The sequence below is a fragment of the Lepus europaeus genome, chromosome 3 (genome assembly GCF_033115175.1).
Source record: "Lepus europaeus isolate LE1 chromosome 3, mLepTim1.pri, whole genome shotgun sequence".
Lineage (NCBI taxonomy): Eukaryota > Metazoa > Chordata > Mammalia > Lagomorpha > Leporidae > Lepus > Lepus europaeus.
In genome coordinates, this window is record NC_084829.1 from 423,301 (window position 1) to 436,531 (window position 13,231).

The window sequence follows — 13,231 nt, forward strand, 5'->3', positions numbered from 1 at the left end:
CTACCTGTTCTCCCTCAGACCTAACCTTGCCATCTATACACCAATTGGTGATTTGTACCAGCCAGGTGTCCTGTGAGGATTAAGGAGCACATGAATGCAGTGCCTGGTCAGTGCCCTGAAGAAGAGGAGACACCATTGTCAGGGTCACTCTGGGTCCTCACCTTGGTTGTGACTTTCTTCACATCTCTATTATTAGGTACTGTGTGTTATTGTTGGTTTAAGGAAGGGGAAATTCAGAAAAAGTACAATCATAATACAGAAGCCAAGGATATGCCATCCTGAAAAGACTGAAGGACAGCAGAGAGCAGACACACTTGTGTTAAAGCAACAACAAAAATCCCAGTGCCTGGAGGGAAAGTGCACAAATGCAGGGAACCTGCAGGGAAGAGCTCCCCACTGCAGGCTGAAAGACCACTGCTGCCTGATGCTCCTGAGCCTCCCTCATGCCTGGGAAACCCAGCAGCCCTGGGCTCAGAGCATCAGTGGTGCTGCTGCACAGCGGCTCATCCAGGGCCAGACAAGCAGACGCTGCTGGGTGCATTGGGACGGGATCACCATCCTCTCCCTGGGTCCTCACACCTTCCTCTTCCACAGGGGACAGGGGAGCTGAGACCCTCCCTCTCCCCACCTGCCCCTGACCAGCCCTGCCTGGGGCAGCCCCCCTGGCACTCAGCATCACTCACCTGAGCAGTGTGCAGGGGCTCTGGCGGGAGCTGTGGAGAGCAGCACAGCCAGGCCTCTTTATCCTTCCCTGAGTCCCAGTGCTCAGGGACACTCTCACTGCTGTCAACATGTCAGTGTCAGGAGTTTGGCTCTGCCAGGGGAAAAGGCTCCTTGTGCATGCTGTGGACCCTGGGGCCGGCTCTGCCCTCTCCCTGTTGGGCCCTAATTTGCTGAGCCCAGAATCCTCCTGGTGCTAATTGTGGTGAACCCGTCCTGATGAGCAGAAGGCAGCGGGATAGGAGCACACACAGAGGGCTCTGGGTTCCTGGGAGGTGATTATGTTCTCCTCTCACCCCCTCCTCTCACCAGCAAAGCTCAGGACCAACTGGGAGCAGCATCAGAGAGTCAGCAGTGGTCACTTTTTCAACTATTTTTTAAGCTTGCCATTATTTATTAATTTCTGAGAAAAATATACAGAGAACAGCGTTTGGTTCAGTACACAAGTAGCACTCAGTTTCACAACCTGTTGACTTTTCTGAGAAATCTTAGCAGTATCGATTCAGTCATGAGTAGAAAAGTCCTAGAGATGCACAGACAGATTTACCTTTCTGTTGCTCTCATCTGAGTTGAGCTTTTTGTGCATTTCTGTGTTGCCTTGGAGGTTTTCCTAACTGATTCCCAATTTCAGTTGCCCATCAGTGTGTGAATTAGGAGAAAGAGGCTTTTCCATGATTTCATTTTAATGTTTAACAGTACAAACAAGTACTTGTATCTCCAATCTGTGCTCTCTGAAGGCACAGATAGTACCATGGTGCTACAGATTGTCTTGGGGTCAGTGTTGTGTGTCTCGTCTGTGGCAGCCTGGGAAGTGACAGGGAAGAGAGGTCCACAGATTTCATGGTTGTGTGTGCACCTGGCACCCCTTAACATAGCTTCATCTTATAGACTTATTCCATATACTCTCTTACATTCTTACATACTATCTTGTAGACTATACATTGTCTTCAAGGCACCTTAAAAATACACTTTCTGGACATTTAAAAAGTACTCTACATTGATGCGACAAGGCCGTTGAGTGCTGGAATCAGGGGCTGCCTTGGAGTGTCTGTCCAGGGAGGGCAAAGGGCCCCTGGGTGCTGGCTGCATGCAGAGTCAGGACTTGGAGCCCACTGAGGAGTTCCCTCTCGAGTTCTACACTTCTCTCTGTCTGTATTTGTCATAATACCATTTCTTTGGAAGCTCAAATTCTGCAATTTTGATCTGGACCTCACTGAGTGCTGTGTGGCCTTGCTCTCAGGATCCCACATCAGCTCTGGGGCCCTGGAGCCTTTCAGAGATGGCCTCTTTCTCATCTGTCCAGCAGACAGCAAGAAGGCAGCAGCCAGGTGGGGCTTTATCCTCCTATGGCACAGCGCCGGCCCCAGGAATTATTTTGCTTAATTTCCCTTTCAGATTGTTCATTGTTAGTGTATAGAAACATAACTCAGGGCTTCGCTGTGGCGTAGCAGGTAAAACTGCCATCTGCAGTGCTGGCATTCCAAATGGGCATGGGTTCCGGTCCTGGCTGCTCCACTTCTGCTCCATACCCCTCTTCTATGGACTGGGAAAGCAGTGGAAGATGGCCCAAGTCCTTGGGTCTCTGCACTCACATGGGAGACCTGGAAGAAGATCCTGTCTCCTGCCTTCAGATCAGTACAGCTCTGGCCATTGTGGCTAACTGAAGAGTGAACCAGCAGCAGATGGTAGACCTCTCTCTCTCTGTCTTTCCTGCTCTCTGTGTGTAACTCTGTCTTTCAAATAAATAATTCAATTAATATTTAAACAAAAAAAGGAAAGAATTTAGTTCTGGTGTTGATTTTGTTTCTTGTAATTTTGCTTATTAGTTCTAGCTGGTATTTTTGTGGAACCTTTATGTTTTTCCCCATACAAGACATTAGACATACATTTGCTTTCTCTGATCCAATTTGGATGCCTTTTTTAAATTCTTCTTGGCTAAATTTCTGGCTAAAAATCCAGTATCATGTTGAACAGAAGTGGTTAATGTAGGCAATCTTTTTCTTGCTCTCAGAGGAAAATCTTTAGTCTTACCGTGGAAGATTATGTGACCTGAGGTTTGCACCTGTGGCCTTCCAATGTGAGATAGAGTCCTCCTGTTCCTGAGTTCTTTGATGCTTTTGTCGTGAAAGGGCATTGACTTCTGTCAAATGCTTTATCTGCACCCATTGAGAGGGTTATGTGGTTTTTCCTTTATTCACTGTTAAATACAAAGTAATCTTTTCTTCTGCCAGGGTATTAAAAAGATGCTAAAACAAACATTTGAGGATATGCAATTGGTAAATAAATTCTAGTTGAGACTGCATGGAGTTCTGGGCTCCAGGCTTCTGCCTGGCCCAGCCCTGGGTGCTGAAGGCATTTGAATGAACCAGCGATGAAGGATCTCTCTGTGCTCATCCAGCTCTTTCTCCCTATCTCTCTGCCTTTCAAATAAAATGAAAATTTAAAAATTTAAAAATAAAATATATACAGAGAAAGCATTCTAAAAAGGAATATAATATGTTAAGGCACTTGAAAAACTGACTCAAGGTTGTGAGACTTCATTTTTAGGACGTTAATAAATCCTTCTGTAAATCTTATACAGACAATATTAAAAAGAGAGCAAAATTCGCATGTAGGTTTTATTTCTCTCAAGCTAGGTAAGTTATTTTCTGCCCAAAGATTCTTTTAATCAGCAAAGAATTTCCTCAATTCTCTGTTTCAACATAGTCTCAAATTATTACTATGAAAACCTTCTTAGTAAAAAGATAACGGAGGCTGGCATTGCAGTGTGGGGGGTTAAGATGCAGCCTCAACACCAGCATTCATGTGAGGCTGGTTTGAGTCCTAGCTGGAAAGCTCCCTGCTAACAGACCTCGAAAGCTGTGGAAGATGGCTGTACCTCCCACGTGGAAGACTTGGGTGGAGTTCTAGGCTCCTGGCTTTGTGTGGCCCAGCTCCAGCTGCTGTGGCTATTTGGGGAGTGAACCAGAGGGTGGAAGATTTTCTCTTTTTGCTTGCCTGCTCTCTAACTCAAATAAATAAATAGATCTTTAAAAAATTAGAGCGATAATGAAATTCCTAACTACCATTATTTTGTATCAGTGTGTTTTTAAAAATACAGCCCACAAATATCTTACCTGTAGATGCTGAAGCTTTCTATTTTGTTCCTGAGCCAGCATCTTTTGGTTTTGTCTGCCCAAACTCAAAACAAAGAAGGGTGTAAGATGCTTTCTTTGCATTTCAAGGTCTTCCATGGCTGTGTGGGTGGGGTTCTAGCTACCTGAGAGAAGCTATTTAGGAAGGAGGAAGTTTTAGTTTGGTTCACAGTTTTGAAGCTTACACTCCAAGTTTCAGTGGCCTCTTTGTTCTGATGTCTGATGATGGAATGGATGGAGGGAGGCAAGCAGAGGGAGGATCACATGACCAATGAGGAAAGGGTGGAGGAGTGAGAAAGAGAGACAGAGAGCAAGAGAGCAGGAGAGAGTGAGAGAGGGAGAGACAGAGAGTGCTAGGCCCAACTGAGGCTGGCTAATATAGCCAACCTTCTGGAGAGAACTACCTTCCAAGGGCATGCCCCCAATGATCTAAAGAAGACACTAGGCCCACCTCCCAGGCACCATAATTGGATCAATTCTCAATCTTTAATCCATTATTCAATTATGTAACATTTTGAAGACAAGGCTACTAACTCATGGGACTTTGGAGGACACCCAAACTCTTATTCAAATCTTATAGCACTTAACACAAAGATTTACTTATTTATGATCTTAGGGAGAGGTCAGTAAAAACAGATACACGGCATTCTGCAGATGTGTTGATCATTCTAAAGCAGAAAAATAAACATTCTTAAATCCTTTGTGGATTATTAACATTCACGAACCATTTATGAAATAAACTAACCACCTTGGAGAAGAGTAAATGCATTCACAATCTCTGTCCTTAAAACTTGGTGATGCATTTTGGTTTTTTTTAAGATTTTATTTAATTATTTGAGAGGTAGAGTCACAGACAGTGAGAGGGAAAGACAGAGAGGAAGGTCTTCCATCAGTTGGTTCACTCCTCAAATGGCTGCAAGGAAAGGTCCTGTGTGGATCTGAAGCCTGGAGCCAGGTGCTTTTTCTGGGCTCCCTTGCCAGTGCAGGGACCTAAGGCCTTGGGAAGAGGAGCAGCCGGGACTAGGGCACAGGGGTTGGTGGCACCGAAGGTGGAGGATTAACCTACTGCGCCACTGGCACCGGCCCCTTGATGATGCATTTTCATTCCCATACCAACAGTTCCAAATATACACAATGGAAATGCTCAAACCAAAAATAATCAGGTATCATTGGATTTAACTAAAGTCTAGGGGCCAGCGCTCTGGCTTAGCAGGTTAAGATGCTGCCTGTGGCTGTGGCATCCCTATGGGTGCTGGTTCCAAACTGCTGCTCTGCCTCCCATCCAGCATCCCTGCTGATGAGCCTGGGAGAGCAGTGGAAGATGGCCCAAGTGCTTGGGCCCTTGCATCTACATGGAAGGCCCAGAAAAGCTCCTGGCTCCTGGCTCCTGGCTTTGGCTAGGGCTAGCAGCCCTTTGGGGAGTGAACCAGCAAACCAGCAGATGGAGGATCTCTTTCTCTGTCTCTCTCCCTCTGAAAATCTGCCTTTTTAATAAATAAACCTAAAAAAAAAAAAAAAAAAGTCAAGTGCAAGGAGCAAGGAGAAGAATAAAAAATGGAATCTCCAAGTTAAATAAGAAATGTTAAAAAATAATGCTGGTCCAAAAAACTTTATGAGCACATGCTGATATAAATAGATGGCTGAATAAAGAACTAAATGTAGAAAGCACTACAAAAAATTGTGTGTAGCTGCTCTCCCCTCCAAAAGCAGTATCTTAATTCCCACTCCCCTAATGGGACCACCATTAGGGGGCTTACTTCCAGTTTAGACAGAACAAGCAACCAGGATAAATCGGGAGTAACACAAATACTAATATTCCCATTTATAAATACATAAATAGACTACCAAATATATAGAAAATGGAGTAAAATATTTACAGTATGGGAAACGGATTTTCTTGGCACTATAATATTCTTGCAGCTTTTGTTGGAAAACATTTCTAAGTAATATTTTAGAATACAGCAATCCCTGAGCGAGATGGGGCCCCTGGTGGGGTCACTGAAGACAGCGTGTGAACTGTCGGGGACCCCTCTGCGCCCCGGGACTCCCCTGGAGCAACTTAGGCCTCTGGAAAACCCGCTCTGGGAGATGCACCTGCCGCCTCACCTTCCTTCCCGGGCTGCACTGCGTGTCAGGATGAACACCTGCGCGCTCCCTGTCTGCCCTGAGCAAACCGGTGACCCCGCAGCCCCCAGAGCTGCTGAAGTCGCCCCCACTCCTCACTTCCTCGCTGCTGGGACGTCGAGCGACAGCGAGGCGACCCGTCCTCTGGAAAACCACCGCAGCGACGCAGGTGTCCGGTGACTCGGAGTCCGGGGTTCCTCCCACGCCGACGCTGCGGGGCAGCCCCGGACTCGGAGCGGCTGCGGAGAGCGACACACGCCAGCTTCTCCGACGGCCCCTCCCGCGCCGCAGGGTCCCAGTCCGACACTGATGGACAGCTGTGCCCAGAGCCTCCTGTGGCGGGGGTGAAGATCCCAGGAGGTGCAGGTCACGCACGCGGATGCGGGTCCGGGAGCGAGGAGACCTGTTGCCCAGCACGGCGGCTGGCGTGGACGGTGACGTCGTGTGAGGACCGCGGCGAGCAGGCTGTAGTTCTCCGCAGACAGGACGTGGCAGCAAGTGCGCACCGCCTGGAGGACCCCGTCACGCGCATTCCTACACAGCGCCGTCCACTACAGAGCGCGTTTCCAAGGGGTCACCACAGCCACCGGGGCAGACAGACGTCCTCCTGGCGCTGTTTCCGCGCTGTAGCGGTGGTCGTCACGCTCGCGTCCCACGCGAGAGCTCCCCGGTTCGAAACCGGGCGGGGGCAGCGGCTTTTGCCTTTTCTTCTTTCACCCCGGGAGGTGGCCCCCGGCCCTGGCCACCGCGAGCTTCAGGGCAGCCCCGAGAGTGGCTGCTCCGCGCGTCTTCTCCCGAACGAGGGCTGCGCCGTGGGATTCCGGCGGCGCCGCGTGTCTCGGCGCCCACGCCCTCGGCGGGCCGTGTCCCCTGCAGGACGGAGACGGCGCTGGCCTCGCCCGGACTGGCCACTGCGGGTAGACGCGCCCTGGGTGCAGTCCCGGTCGGGTCGTGGTGAGAGGGTGTGACCGCTCTGCGCTCCAGCCGGCCCGGGAGCAGCCCGAGGCCCAGATGTGCAGCAGCCAGGACTCAGGGAAACCAACCAGAGTGGGTGTTGGCAGCTGGGGAATTAGCTCAGGTGGTAGAGTGCTCGCTTAGCATGCGAGAGGTGGTGGGATCGATGCCCACATTCTCCACACCTTGCTTTTGAAGAAGTCGAGAAAATACCTGCGACAAGACTCCTCTGGACACAACCAGACAGGACTCCTGGTCACCTCACAGGACAACGCTGTGCGGTGTGTACTTGGGGCTTTTCCCACATTGCTTCAGAGGAACTGGGGTCACAAAAGCCTAAGATACCCAACTGTCCTTTTGCTCCTCGGTTGCTTCAGTAACTGGCCCCACATTTGGCACAGGACTGCAAAAACCGTGCACACTGGATGGCAGTCCCAGCTTCCTGAACAGGACGTGAGCAAGTGGAGCACTAGGTCCACGGGTCCTGCTGTGGCTGTGCAAACACCCAGAAGGTGGACTCCTTGGGGACTCCTGGGCAGACTTCTGCCCTGTGACATGTGTCTCTCATGCTACACAACACACTAGGGACTCTGAGACCTGACCACTGGCTCCCACACACTCCAGAAATCTCTCCAAAGCATTGCAAAGGTTTGGAAGTGGAGTGGGCATTGAATCACAACACAGAGCTGGTGACACTTGCAAGTCACACACAACTGTGCACTGCCAGCAAAAACAATAGTAGCAACCCTGGGTAAGAGACACAGAGGAAACAGTGCTGGACGCTCAGAGTGGCCCAGCTACATCCCACATTATTCAGCATATGGAGAGCTATGAATTCCTAATTCCTGTGGGAATGGCAATACATAGATACCAATGATGAGAAGATGTAGATATTGGATATTTGACAAATATCCTCAAACAGTTGTAACAGTGTTTCAAGAAGTAATGACAGACTCTCTTGAAATGGGCAGAAAGCCCAGGAAGTCTATAAAAGGAAGCCAAAGTTGTAATTTGATTTGTTGCATAAATCAGGACAATTAAAACCAAACAAAACACTCCATGGGCCCAGTGACAGAATAGAGAGGACAGGTGGAGGGTTCAGTGAAGTCTAACAGAAAACAGTGACCAATCACAACAGAACGGTAAACAAGGAGACACACCCTCATATTAAAACCTCAATAGAATCAGGACCAGGGGTGTGGCTCTGTATTTCCCATTGTCACCTGGGCTGGTTCTAGGCTATTTCATGAAAATGGGAGAGCTGGTGTCTGGGCCCCTGCCATGGATGTGGGAGACCCCCCACTGAATGGAAGACAGTTCTCAGAGCTAACTCTGCATTTCAAATAATAATATGTCTTCTTTGTATCAGAAGAGAGAAGGGTGAGGTAAAAACCTGTTTGAAAAATAGTTAATGGCTAAAAACTTCCCAGATTTGGCAAAAGACAGCATCCTACAGATTCAAAAATTTCATTCTACCAAACAGCATAAACTCAATGAAATTATACCAGGCTCATCACAATCAAACTGCTAAAGAAAAAGGTTCTGGCAAATTCTGAGAAAAATCAGGGGAACACAGTGTTAATGATTACAGTTTCTCACAAGAGGACTGTTGCTTGCAACATCACTGAAAGGACGACATGGAACAAAGTATCTGCCATGGAACAAAGTATCTGCCAACCGAGGAACATAGAAAGCAAATATGGACAGGGCCAGAGCTTCAAAAATGTCCTGGGAGACATTCTGTCTTTCCATTCCTTTTTCCACAAACCGTTACAAACCTGCTCTTCTAGCACCATCCTTGAAATATGATCCATTCTTAAAAAGAAGATTCTGCCATTTACAACAATGCAAATTATGTGGCTGCTTTTATGCAAAGTGAAACCCACCAGACACAGAGAGAAAAACAGTGCATGATTTCACAGGTCTGTGGATTCTAAAGCCAGCTGCATGTTCAGGAGCTGAGAGTGGAAAGGTGGGTGAGGGGCAGAGACACAGGGAAATGGTGAGGAGCTGGCCTAGGAGTACCAAGTTGCAGTTCCTGGGAGGAGAACCCAGAGATGGAACCACACAGAGCAGGGCGACTGCGGTTAGTACAGCGTCCTGTGCAGTAACTTCCTGAGATCCCAGAGCTGCACCCCATGTGCAAAATGCTAACCACGTGAGATGGGCACTTTGTTAGTCTTTGGGAATCACTTCAATGTGTAGACATGAAATAACCCGGGTTCCCCTCTCCCCAAGGGCTTCACAGGAGAAGCGGCCACCCTCTCCTATCCCTGCGACAGGTGCCTGGCGTTCCCAGCGCGTTCCCGGCGGGACGGATGCCCGGCTTTGGTAATTCCCACTGAAGGGGCTCCCTGCTCCCCGGGGACTCCCGTTCCCCCTGGCTCGTGACCCCAGAGGCAGTGGCCATGCTCTGCCCATTCCTCAACCATGACGCCTCCGATTTCGTTCAGGTCCTGGGAGCGGGCTCTGAGTCTCCAGCTGGTGGCTCCTGTGGGGACCGAAGCCCCAGCTAGGCCGGCTTCCCCCCGCGCGCCTGGGGACACCCGGCCCGGGACACTGAGCGCACCTGGGAGACTGGGCCGGGGACTCGGGTGCTGCCAGGGCTCTGAGACAGCGGAAGGCGAGTCACGGCGCCCTGGACTCCGGTCTAGGCGGTTGATCACACTGATATGACGGCCACTGGGCTCTTCAGTGATGCAATGGCGCGCGGTACTTATAGAGGAGTGCATGTGCGGGGGATGCCTAGGTTTTGAGTTCGATCCTGACCTGGAATACCGTTTTCCAACACCCCCCACCCCACCTTCCTGACCCTCCTCGACTGCCTTTAAGGCCTTGGCGGTTCTTATGGCTTGATCCTTGCCACCCAGCTCCAGTCTAATCCGTGGTGCCCCAAGGAGTAGCTTCTCTTTCTCTTTAGCTGGACTCTTCCTTTGGGACTCTATCCTGTAGGAAGGCGCTGCTGGCTACCTAATACAAATCCTGTCATGTCTTTTGTTGTTTTATTGCAAGTTCTAGAGAATTCCAAAATCCTTAGAAACACTTGCACGAGAAGTATTCACTCTCATGTCCTTTCATTGTGACCACCTGTGTCCTTCCTCACATCTTGATTCCTAATCATCTTGATTTTTTCTCTTAACTACCCTTCCTGTTTCTGTACTTTGAGTTCATCTTAATGTTATTGCTCATGTTGACATTTAAGACTACAGTTTTTCTATTTGTTTCCTATTTATTCTGTTTTATGCTTCTTTGACCATTCATGTGATGCTAGCATGTTTTAAAATATATTTTTATTTAAATTATTATTATTATTATTTAGTGGAGAAGGGAGAGAGAAAAGGAATGAGGGCTGGAGAGAGAGAATTTCTATTTGCTGATCACTCCCCAAATGCCAAAAACTACCATGGCTTGAGCCAGGACCCAGAAATTGAAACCAGGTCTCCATGTGGGTGGGTAGGAACCTAGTTGGCTGAGCCTTCAGGGACCAGAGTCCCAGGTTTGAAGGGGCGGAAAGCTCTTCTTCACTGTCAGCTATCTAGTGTTCTACAAAATAAAAGCAATTCTCTAGAAAACAGAAATAAAGAAACTTACAGAATATTTTATTTTGTATAATCAATAGGGCACAGGTTTAAGTCATCTTGAGATTTCCCAGGCTGAACTTAGAGTTCTTTTAAAATGGGGAAGAGCTGTTCATCCAAACGAAATAAGACTCTGTCTCTTTTCTTTCCTGTCATCATTATTTTGGTCCATGAAGAGGAACTGGTCTGTGTTTATGTCTTTTCTTGTGGTTGTTTTCTGCCACCAATTCAAGATGTGCCAGCAACCTACCTTTGCTCCAGTCTATGCAGACCGGAGACAGTGTCACTGCAGGCAAGGTGGTTTGCTGTCATCAAAGAACAAACCACCCTTCCCCCAAAAAATGACTGTGCATGAGATCAAAAGTTACACACTGGCAGAGTCCAGTAAAACTGTAAATTGTACACTGACTATGGAAAAAGTATGGAGTCCTTTACAAGCTAGAAGTAGAACTGCTCTCTGATCAGGCAATCCAACCACTGGGTATATAGCCAAGGAGACACGAAATCCTGCTCCATCATGTGTCTATTGCAGCAGTATTGACAAGAGCCAAGATACTGAGTCAACTAAGGTGTTCATCTCCACCTGGATGGGTGAAGAAAATGTGATGTACATGCACAATGGCACATTATCCTGTTTAGAGTAGAGTAAAAACTGGTCATTGTCAGCAAAATGAATGGTTATAGCGGACATTAAGAAAAATAAGGCAGACTCAGATAGACAAATACCACTTGCTTATTCCTTATATGTGGGAGCTGAAAACTCAACTTGAACACAGAATATAAATTCTAGAAACAGAAAGGGATATGGGGGTACAGAAGGAGTATGGGCAACAGATGAGAGTTAACAGGTAAGAGTTGCATCAAAGGAATAAGACTGTAGTATCACACAGCATGGAGGGGTGACTACAGTTCAAAATAACCTAGAGTATATTTTATGGGAAAATGAAAGAAAGGAGCTCCAGGCCCCCAAGCCTAAAGTAATGTCCAAGAAGGGGAAATGTTAGGTAATTTGATTTGATTAGTACATGATGTATACATGCATTGAAAAGGTGTACTGTAGCCCATAATTATTATTTTTTTAAAGAGGGCTAAAAATGTTTTAGTTGTTGAAATACACTGGTGAGCACAGCAATTTACACTGCAGTACTGAGTAGATACAGGTAACATTATCAAAATAACGACTTTCCAGATATCCCACGAATCATCAATCCACAGGACTTTGAAAGCTGTCACATTCACACCAAGGTGGAACGGGAGATTTATGGCTATGAAGCAGCCTCTGACTACAGGAAATAGGCAGGTAATCAACATGTGCACATTGCATGCAAATTTAAGTAGCTTTCCTTTGAAATACTTCCATGTAAAAATATTGTTCCTAATAAAGGAATTTCTTTGACATGTACATGAAGTTTGAAAATCAAATAGTAAAAAAGAGAGAGAGAGAGAGACAGGGATTAATAAGAATCAGTTTACCAATTTTACAGCTAAAAAACAATGAGAAGTAGAAATAGTGAAAGAGAACAAGTATATTACTTTAAGGAATTCATTTATCGTGGCTTATTATTTTAAGTTAAACACAGAATAATGATTTTGTTATATTAAAAAAAAAACTATCAAAAAAGTGTCAGTGAAAAGACCTGAGTTCTATGAGCTGTGCTGAGTGGCTGAGGGGGACATGCTGTGGGCGAAGCACGGTGGCCCCTGGCCCATGCAGCCACCTCTCAGATTCTCGCAGGTGGACCACAGGGAGCTCCATCAGCCGGTCTAACCAATTCCTTGCTGCTACCGCAGCCCTCAGTCTGCACCTGCCTTCCTAGCCAGGGACCTAACAGTTGGGGGAGTGGGGGAGCCCAAGGACACAGTCCGCAGTTTCCTTGGAAACATCTGCACACGTCACAATGTCGGGGCCAAATTCTTTCCAAATGGACGAGCAAGCTCTTGATTCTTGGGTCGTGTTAAGTTCTTTTAATTTTTTCGTACAGTTTTTGTCTGGACACCATATTGACAGGTCCAGATGATAGGCCAACGTAGAGGCCTGCGTAGTTTCCGTCTTTATCTGCTCCTACAGGGCCTCGGCCGCGCTCGCGCTGGTGGCGGTGGGGTTCCCGCAGCCCATCGCACCGCCCGCCGGGAAGCCGCGCTGCGGAGCTCTGGCCACAGGTCCTGGGGCGGAGACAGAGACGCAGGGCGGCGCGGGGAGCGGGAGGCCGGCGCGGGGCGCGCAGGGGACGCCCCTCCCGCAGCCAGGGGCGCAGCGAGCTGAGCGGAAACCTCCCAGCGCCCCGCGCCCTGGCCCTGCTCGGGGACCCATACGTGTTACTGTTAATTATTCTAAATTATTTGCCATCAAAAAGTTTTTGAAAAACGGTAGAGTGTGCTTCATTACTGTTAGAGTGTATTGATAAAAGACAGCAGGCAGGTGATCTATGAGCCCTGAGTGGCTGGACAAAACCGTACTTTCCATTTGATCCCAAGATTCTTGGAGCATTTAGAGCACAACAGCAGATACCCCAGCTCTACACCACGTGCTCCAAGTGGACACAAGAAGTCTCACTGGGACCATCACCATGTGCTCCTCCAGCCTGGGCTAAACCGTTGTCATTTCTCCCCTCACTCTCCAGCTCATAGCCTCCTGTCTACAGGCAGCCTGGCCTTTCCTTTACTCTAAGCCGCTCATTCTGACCCTCATGTCTAAGAGTCAGTGTCAGTTATGAAGGACCC